Source organism: Ornithodoros turicata, chromosome 2 (assembly GCF_037126465.1).
Source record: "Ornithodoros turicata isolate Travis chromosome 2, ASM3712646v1, whole genome shotgun sequence".
Lineage (NCBI taxonomy): Eukaryota > Metazoa > Arthropoda > Arachnida > Ixodida > Argasidae > Ornithodoros > Ornithodoros turicata.
The window spans coordinates 864,487-873,374 of record NC_088202.1 but is presented as its reverse complement, the minus strand read 5'-3'; the positions used below and the strand labels follow the sequence as shown (position 1 = coordinate 873,374).

Sequence of the window (8,888 nt, the reverse complement as noted above, 5' to 3'; positions counted from 1 at the left end):
AAGTTCATAGCACAGAACGGCTGGTTTCGTACCATCCAATCACGTAGAAAATCAACCGGGAACTTCGTACGAAACATCTTTGCTATTAGCGTACCTGCTCGTAAGGAGAGAAGCATGGCGTTCTCACCATGAGGAGAATTCAGGGACATTCCCTTTGAACGCTGGCTTCACCTTACTTCAGAAATGCCTTGTAAGATATGCAATGCCACGGGTCACAACAGCTGAAAGAAGGAACTGTAGGTAGAGCGAGAGAGTAAGCCGGAGGCCGCGTGAAACGGCCTATCATTGTTCCGCTATCCTTCCGCCAGCGCGGTTATCAGTTTATTATTTTATGTTTCCCTGATTTTTTCACCATGTGCCTGCTAAACAAGCTGAAGAAGCAAACTTGTTTCGCCGCTTCGGTTGTACGCCGATTTGAAAGCTCGCCGTTTCTCGGGCTCCGGGAATACAGCTTAGGAAAAAAGCTTCTGAAACGCTGGGATTTGGTATTGAACTTCTCTCAGCCTCCCTTGTTGCTTAGGGGAATGTCACACGCACGGCAGGGTCTGAGGAGCTCGTGCAACTCACTAGATGGAATCACGTTCCTCACTGAGACCGTACCAAGCGCGCAAAAAGAAGATTGAGGTTTGGACGGTCGACTGGGATGTTCCTCGACAACGGACGGCGATAGGAACTGGAGGCCGGACACATCGTTCAACTTTTCCAATAACAAGTTTACCAGTTTATAACAAACATAACAATTATTGCACAACAATGATCACAATTGACAGAGCTTACATATATATGGTTTCAAGTTACAAGCCGAACGAGGTAGATGTTACAAATCAAATCAACGATTGTTGCGAAAGCTATGGCCAGTTCGATAGAGAAGGGGTGAAAATTCCTTAGCTCTGATGGTGTGGCGTCCCCGAGTCCGATAAAAGGGGTCCGAAGTTGGTGCACGTTGTTGGGGATCTCTCGCGTAGCGGTGACCACTCAGGCAACACACGGCACACCTCTTAGCGGCTGTCCTCGGTCCACGCACTTTCGCGCCACGGCCCCGCACACAACCGATCACAAGTCCTGCTGATGTCCGACTGCCCAGCGTTTTGCGTCGTTTTCCCGCGCTTCCCCTCTTTCCCGCCTTATTATTTTGCTTTATCCTCTTGTTCAAACGCTTCCGAAGCATTTGACACCGCAGTTGGAGACAAAAGGAAGGCCACTCTCCGGGAACAAGGGGACCGCCCGATGGGTTCGAAATGAGTTTTTACATCTGTGAGTAGGAACTTCAAAGGCGAGCGTCGCCTAACCCCGCTTCTGAGACGGAGCTGGGTCGCTGCCGGACACCCCTCGTTAAACGGAATTCTTTATATTGCCTAGCGTTCTCGGAAACACGGGTCTCCCAGCTGACCTTGGGTAACAAACCACTCGAGCTCTGTGACAGGGAACACGTGTTGAGCAGAATCGTTGGAATAAATCAGCTCACAGATTGTGTTCAAGAAATGTTTCTCTAGGGCCGCAAGGGAGGCTGGAGGAATTTAAATACAAGATTCCCGCGTTAGAGAAACATTTGTCCCAAGCTGTATTGACGGCATAGGCGGATAGAATACAAAAAGCCCATCACAGGCCTAATCCTGAACTGCGCACAGCAGGCGTTATTGTTGTTCTCAAAACTGGCGCGCGCAGGGCTGCATGCGCATCACCGTCGTAGTGCATAATGCTACGTTCACACTGCATCATCGAAAGCCGCGAACGCGGGAAACTCATTCACCGTTTTTACGGCATTTGCGACCCTCTCGTTCACACTGTGTTCGGAACGCCGGGAATGCCGGCGCTACTGGCACCACCGTACTCCACTACAAAAACTGATCCGTTTCATTCTTCGAATTGTACTCAAGCTCCACACGTCCAATACGTAAGATGTCGTTGTGATACATCTGAATAACAATTGCCAAATACGTATTTATTGCGTTTTATACAGCAACCTGTAAAGCGACGCCCGCTTCGAGCAGCAGACGACACATGTCTCAACAGAGTCGACGCACTTACTTCCTAGTGTTCTTTCAGCAGCTGCTATATGATGAGGTCTTCATATCTACGTTTCCGCTTCTCTTGCGTTTGCTGTCGTACAACATTTAGCTCTACCTTAGAGTCTTGATTAGAATTTCGTAGACCAGGTTACGCATCCACCATGTTTGTTGTCTACGACGCTGTTCTCCCGTCCCAGCATCCTCGCTCGCGGAGCGCGCTGATTGGTCCAGACTCGCGCCTTTCCCGGCACTGCCGTCAAAAGTAGAAGCAATCTCTACTTTCGCGCTGCGGCTTCTGGCACCTTCGCGGCGTCCGCGAGATTCACGGATTGCTGTGTGAACGTGACAAGTTCACCGGAATCTCCGTCGTTCGCGACATTCGCGGCGTTTACTGACATAGTGTGAACGTAGCATAATGAGGACATAGCGCGTGTTACAGGATATCGAAAATTTGAAGACCCGGTCCCTTAGGTCATGTCTCCGTAATCAAAATCAATCTTTAAAAATATGGATAAAAAAACGGGGATACTGAGTTCGGCCCACGTTGCAGCAAGCTCATTTGCAAGCGGCTTTTTAAAAGCGATATCAGGTGGTCGTGCAACCTTCAGGACGCTTACCAAAGAATGCGGCCTCTCTAATACGTGGCTACAATTCTGACATTCTGGTGCTTCCGAAAATCCACTAAAGAGAACGTTAGTGAGCTAAGGCTAATTTTTGAAATATTGATCTGACACACAATTAAGTTGGTGATGGAATTTACATTACGCTGCGTTCGTGTGTATACGCAAACAGAATGAATATGCCACTCATAATTACGGAATCCAAAGTGTGCGATATTCGACATGCTACTTTGCCCACACAATGGCTACATCTCCCTTTTATCAATGCTGCTTTATAAGTGACCAAGAGCAAAATGACAACTACGTTCTTGCGCACAGTACATACGCCGTGGCGGAAATGATACGGCCCATAGTACGGGCGTGCTTGACGAAAACAAAAATTCGCTAGAATCGCACCGTTTATTGCAAGAAATTAAATCAAAAGCCCACAAAACAATGTGCTATAAATAAGCTAAGTGGTTAGAAGCTTTCTTATATCCTTTAATTAGTTGCAATACTTTCGTGCAGTGGTTTCGTTAAGGTCACTCAGTAGCCGTTTAATGAGCTACTTTACGAAAAAACCCAGATAACTTATTTGTCGGCCGGCGTCAGAAACATGAATATTTTTCACTGCAATTGTGAAATCCTTCATAATGAACATAAATGCGATTTCGAATAGCGCGTGGTGTGCGCTCATCATTCGGGTGTTTTGATAGCGCCTTTCTTCGTCACGTTTTTCTTTTTTTTTAACTTAATTCCAGGCTATAATTCTGCTAGCTCGAATATTTCAGAAATCAGCCGTAATTGAGACTTCCTAATTATTATTCACCAGGCATGCGCCTACTCTCGGTCATATTATTTCCGTGTATATCGTGTATACTATAGTAGTGGTACTTGCAGTTAGCAAATTACAAAGTTCAGCCGATTAAAAGCCGATTTATGATATACATAAATACATAACTTCCTTGCGCTGTCGGGTCTACAGAGTGTCCCGCCTAACGTGTCACGATATTATATTTGAAGAGGGTGATCAAACGAAAGCGGTCGCTACTTTTCTGCTACGTGAGTTAGAGACACGTGCTACGTCGAAAGTAGCACCTGTTTCTAACTCAAGCATGTGGAAACTTGCACTTGTTTTTCTTTTATCACTCTAATGAAATATAACTTCGTGGTATGTTAGGCGGGACACCCTGTAGGTGGATGTAATATGTATATTGCATGTTCTTCCATTTATACATTGTCTTATGTCATGGTAATGTAGCTCTTTTCAATGTCACTTTTAATGCTAGAAGGTTTTGGAAAATGACGTGCTCCTTTCGTCGTTACGTAATGCGCACGCCGGGCATTTAACGAGGTATTTCTTTTTTCATAAATCACTCGCTTTGACTTAATTTCGGGAGACATCACTATTTCTGAAACTCCTCTCGCGATAGCGTGTAAGCCATAGGCAAGAATCTGGCTCCTATATTTAAGCCAGTTGTCGGTATAAACGTGCAGACCAGCAAACTGCTTACCAACCCAAACACTCAAATAGCATTTGCTGCAACGCATCCGCGATATCGACAAGCGATTTTGAAGCTTCAACCAGCGAACTGTTAGAATGGATCCCAGATCACGACGCTCACCACATAGGAATAACAACGTACTCATATTAGTTTCATGCGTCTACGCAACGGTGTCTCTACAGCGCTCGTCTTTAAGTACCGATCGTAGCACTGTACGCGTGGCTTTTAGCAAAAATAAAAAATAAAAAAGCGCAAATAGCAGCCGGTGCGAAATGCATAAAATACGTAGCAAGGAGGAAATAGAGTAAAATAAAAAGTAATTGGAAGGAACGAAACGCGGGGATTCGAACCCGGGCATTTCTCGGTGAACGTTAAAGCTCAGCTACGCCGATTTTCGAGTGTTACAGAATGGAATGGTACTCACACGATGTGTTCATAAGGGAACACTGATTATGTATGCAAAATAGTTATCCCAAACTCCTCGCGGTTTTCCGAAAAAGTGCATTTTTAGTTTCACTGACATCCCGTCTGGTGGCCCACAAACCCTGTGTCGACGACACATTCGTGGTCTGCCCGCGCTCCGGCTTGGCATGACTTTTGGCTTGGTTTCTTCCGCCAAGCCGGCCAGTTTCTTCTGCCGAGCCGTCTGCTGCGCAGATTCACATTGGGGAAGTGATAAACAGTTCGCTATTAGGGAGCCAGTATATTTCTGGACTTCACTAAACCCACGAGGAACGTGAGTTTTGCTTCCTTCGACTGCAAAGCATTTGCTAGGCCAGTACAGACTTCCTGGTGTGATTCGTGTTCTGTGCTGCGTGTCCAGAATGTGTGAGCGTTTTGCTCCCGTCTGCAAGAACACTTCAGCATGCAGTTCCAATGTTTCAAACCACAATTTTCCGAAAGGCGAAAGAGAAATCTATTGACTGCAACAATCGGTTACAACTCCGAAACTCCGACTGGGTGCCACCTTCGAAAGGAGCGATTTGATCTGTTCATCTGGCTTATACGAATGTTACGGAAGCAATGCGCAACTTGTTTCACAAGAAGCCGAAGATGTCTCGTCCGGGATGCTGTGCCAACCTTATCTGCAGCAGGAGATTGCAGGGGCAGGACTAGCCCAGATAACCACGACAAAATTTATATGTCCAAACAATATACAGAGATTGCCGAAGCCGGCATTCCATGTGAAGGCCCGCAAAGATATATCCAAAGAATGTTCGATATTGCCGAAGACGGCATTTCCGGTAGCATCCACAAAGATATGTCCAAAAAATGCACCGAGAACGCCGCGGTCGGGCCTTTCACTTCTGTGGGGGAGAGGGGCCAGTGGTGGAGTTCGCGCTGGCGGTAGTCACATGACAATTTTCGAGCCGGAAGACTAACGGCGGTTGCCTGTTCGGCGACGAAGCCAAGTCAAGACGCAGTTCAGTCAGTTGAAAGCTGGTTGATGTGAAACGCGGGAGTGGACGCGGCTGTTGGACTGCTTTATTACGACGCAAACGCAGAGGTTTCGTCTTTCGTGAAAGTAAGTATTCCATACTATATCGTATACAGGACACACAGATACAGAGCCTTAGAAAGCAAATGCAGTGTTTGTTTCGTAACCACATTGTTCAGAGTGCCAATTTTTAAACAATCTTCTGCCGCTATAGGAATGCTAGCGAAGAAATACTGTGTCCTTATGAGGCAGAGTCAGTGCGGGTTTACTGCGTAGTGACTAACACAGTTATATTGCGTTCCGCAATTCAAGGCAATGGTTGTGAATTGGAGACGCACTATGAACGCAAACGCGGTTTCGCCTAGAGATACACACGACGCTTGCAGTTGTGTTGTTTGTGTGGCTACAACAGCAAATTAATTCTCAAATATACATCTCTTGTAGGCGTTTCTGGGTGCGGTCCTTTATGCGATTGAATGCGATAGGTGTGAAATGGAGACGCACTATGAACGCACTATATATCCATGACCGCAAGCGCTGTTTCGTTTTCAGATCTCCAGTACACACTCACGCTTGTTGTGGCTTGTGTGGCTACAACAGGGAGTTAATTCTCAAATATACCTCTCTTGTAGGCGTTTCTGGGTGCGGTCCTTACTGGAACAAGCGGCGGCTGGCGTTAATAAGCGTAAGCATTGCCGTCTGTGCTTCCCATATGAACGTTGTCACAGATACCCAGATACCGAAATGCTTCACAGTTACATATGCTGTTATATCGACTGTGCAGCCTCATTCGTTACGGCGTCTCTTGCTGACCTCCTATGAAGCCAGTAGTGGTGGCATTGCATTGTCAGTGATATTTCTTACTGTTTTATTGGTATTGTTTGTTGGTATTATGGTATGGTTTTCGCTTTAAGAACTCCCTGCTCCTTTCCGTCAGGATGTTAGAAAGCTAAGCAATGGTACGATTGTGCTAAGTATTGAAAGTAGGTTGCATTCTCTTTTGCACAATAATATCGAATCTGTATGAAACAGGTACGAAAACTGCACAGGCATGGTTTTTGTAGTCGGTCTGTATAACAGTTTCGAGTACGGGCGCGAATTATTGCGTCACAGCGTATGACCGTTCGAGGCAGTTCTCCCTGCACTCAACACAGGTAGTTTTGCCTTTAGGTTTGCCTCAGTTTGACGTAATTTGGCAGGTGCCACATTTCATGTGTGAAGAAACTGCAAGAAATGGTACCTGTTCAGCTTTCTGCACCTATGTGTTTAAAAATCTGATAAAAACGACAACCCACATGTATACGTATGTACAGACGTGCTTTAATTTTTTTTTTCTTTTCATATCTCAGATGCGGTGAGGGGAAACAGAAGGCTCCGAGAAGTAAACGCTTTCGAGGTAGAGAGTGTCATCCAGTCATACCTCCGGCACGCAAACTGAGTGTAATTGAAAGTTGGACGTAGTAAATAAAATTTGCCAGAGCACTACACACTGACTCGATTCGGCTGGCACTTTTTTATTACACTCATCATTTGTCCTCATGTGTGTGCAAGTCTGCGTGGCGATCGAGAAATCCAGCGAAATGTACGAAACGCCTGGGGCTTGTGCACCGTACAGTATATATGTAAAGTTTTGGAGCACTGTCAGGTGGTGCGGACTACATCAAATAACGGTAGGTACATTAATGGTCATTAACATCCACGTGACACATTCGTGGGATATTCCTGGGAATGTCCAAAGGGCTACCACTGGGACATGCATATGCCAACCCACAGACATTTCTGGAATGCAGAGGGGATATTGAATAACGGCCATTAACATCCACGTGACACATTCGTGGGATATTCCTGGGAATGTCCAAAGGGCTACAACTGGGACATGCATATGCCAACCCACGGACATTTCTGGAATGCAGAGGGGATATTGAATATCCATAGAGGAATATCCCTGGGCCGTTCGTGGAATGACGTTTTGTTGTCTGGGAGGCAGCAGATAAAGGTAAGACGCGTAATATGTTAGACAAGTCAGTCATGCGGTGCAAATTGCATCACGTAGAAGAGAAAAATACGCTATCTGTCGGTTACTGCTTCATCCTTTAGAGATTACGCCCCAGCGGGTGTACTCTGTACAGATTTGGAATTGCCTTATTTTTTAAATGATTTCGCAGGCATGCTGGCACCACCGAAAAGCTTGCACTCCACGTCTCAACTATCACCGTCTGGGTTTCAAGCTGAAGGCTGTCACCAGTGCCAACCAGACGCCCCTTCAAAGTTCATCTGTTTTTGTTGACGGAACAGTGACACCTGGTACTGAGACATTTCATTTTCTGATTAATCAAGTGCATTCCATCACTTGTGCTCTTCTTCTTGTGTTCGTATACCCTTGCTGTTGCTCGCTAGCTTAGAGCAACCATGCCTGAGGTGGCAGCGCTTTCAGAGTACATTTAAGCAGTATCATCGTATCATATGCACGGCAGCAAATCTTGTGTATTTTGAGTAAGGTATAAATTCAATGTTGGCTCAGCTGTTGTATTTTGGTCACAAATAAGGTGTTTTTCCACAGCGCTCGAGAGCAGTTCAAGCAGTTTCATGTGTGCAACAGCACATACTTTTTCTCAGTTTTGACTAAGATAAATCGAAATCTTCCAGTTGATGTCTTTTGGTCATAAATTATGTTTTTCGAGACATTCAAACATCATCATGTGTGCAACAGTGCATACTTTTTCTGAGGTGAAGTAAGGTAAATCTGTCCGCCGTGGTGTTCTGGCAGTGCAGCAGAAGCTCGTGTTGCATTCAAGTGGTATCATGTATACAAAAACTTGTTTTATGCATTTCTGTAGCTGCTGTACTAATATTGTGAGTACAGAGACATTCCTGCAGAACATATCGGAGCATCATGTGTGCTATTGTTTGTATCATCTGCAGCAGTATATTGATAATGTTAATTATTCAATGACATGCTAACATTTACATTCTTACTTCCAGGTAAACCTGTCACGCAGATGCCCTACCCCTTGGTATGCATAGTTCAAGATTGTACCGAAACAATCCACCTGGAGCCTTATTCTTCAATTGGCAGTGGCATTACTATCACAACACACCACATACTGCATGTGTATGGTGCGTGTACAATGCATCAAACCTATTCTCAGGTACAGACGAGCTGGTACGCAATTACAACATGAAACAACTGACACAGAGACCGTAAAGTCATGCCTTTTCCTCCGCACCTCGGGTTTCATGTTATTATCCTCACATGCAGCTCAATTCGCCTGTGCTGTGCAGCATGAGCAAAAGCATATATTGTTTGTGGTCACATGACATGGAACACAAATACAGT

The 8,888-nt window shown here is 45.5% G+C and overlaps 2 long non-coding RNA genes across 2 annotated transcripts; both read left to right on the top strand.

Moving 5' to 3' along the window:
• The first annotated feature begins 6,335 nt into the window (after positions 1-6,335).
• Positions 6,336-7,036, top strand: LOC135382983 (uncharacterized). The gene is made up of 2 exons (XR_010419583.1): positions 6,336-6,397; positions 6,901-7,036. It is a non-coding gene; the product is annotated as an uncharacterized LOC135382983 (long non-coding RNA).
• A 498-nt stretch (positions 7,037-7,534) lies between these two features.
• LOC135382982 (uncharacterized) lies at positions 7,535-8,626 on the top strand. The gene is made up of 3 exons (XR_010419582.1): positions 7,535-7,547; positions 7,717-7,855; positions 8,534-8,626. It is a non-coding gene; the product is annotated as an uncharacterized LOC135382982 (long non-coding RNA).
• Positions 8,627-8,888: the final 262 nt, after the last annotated feature.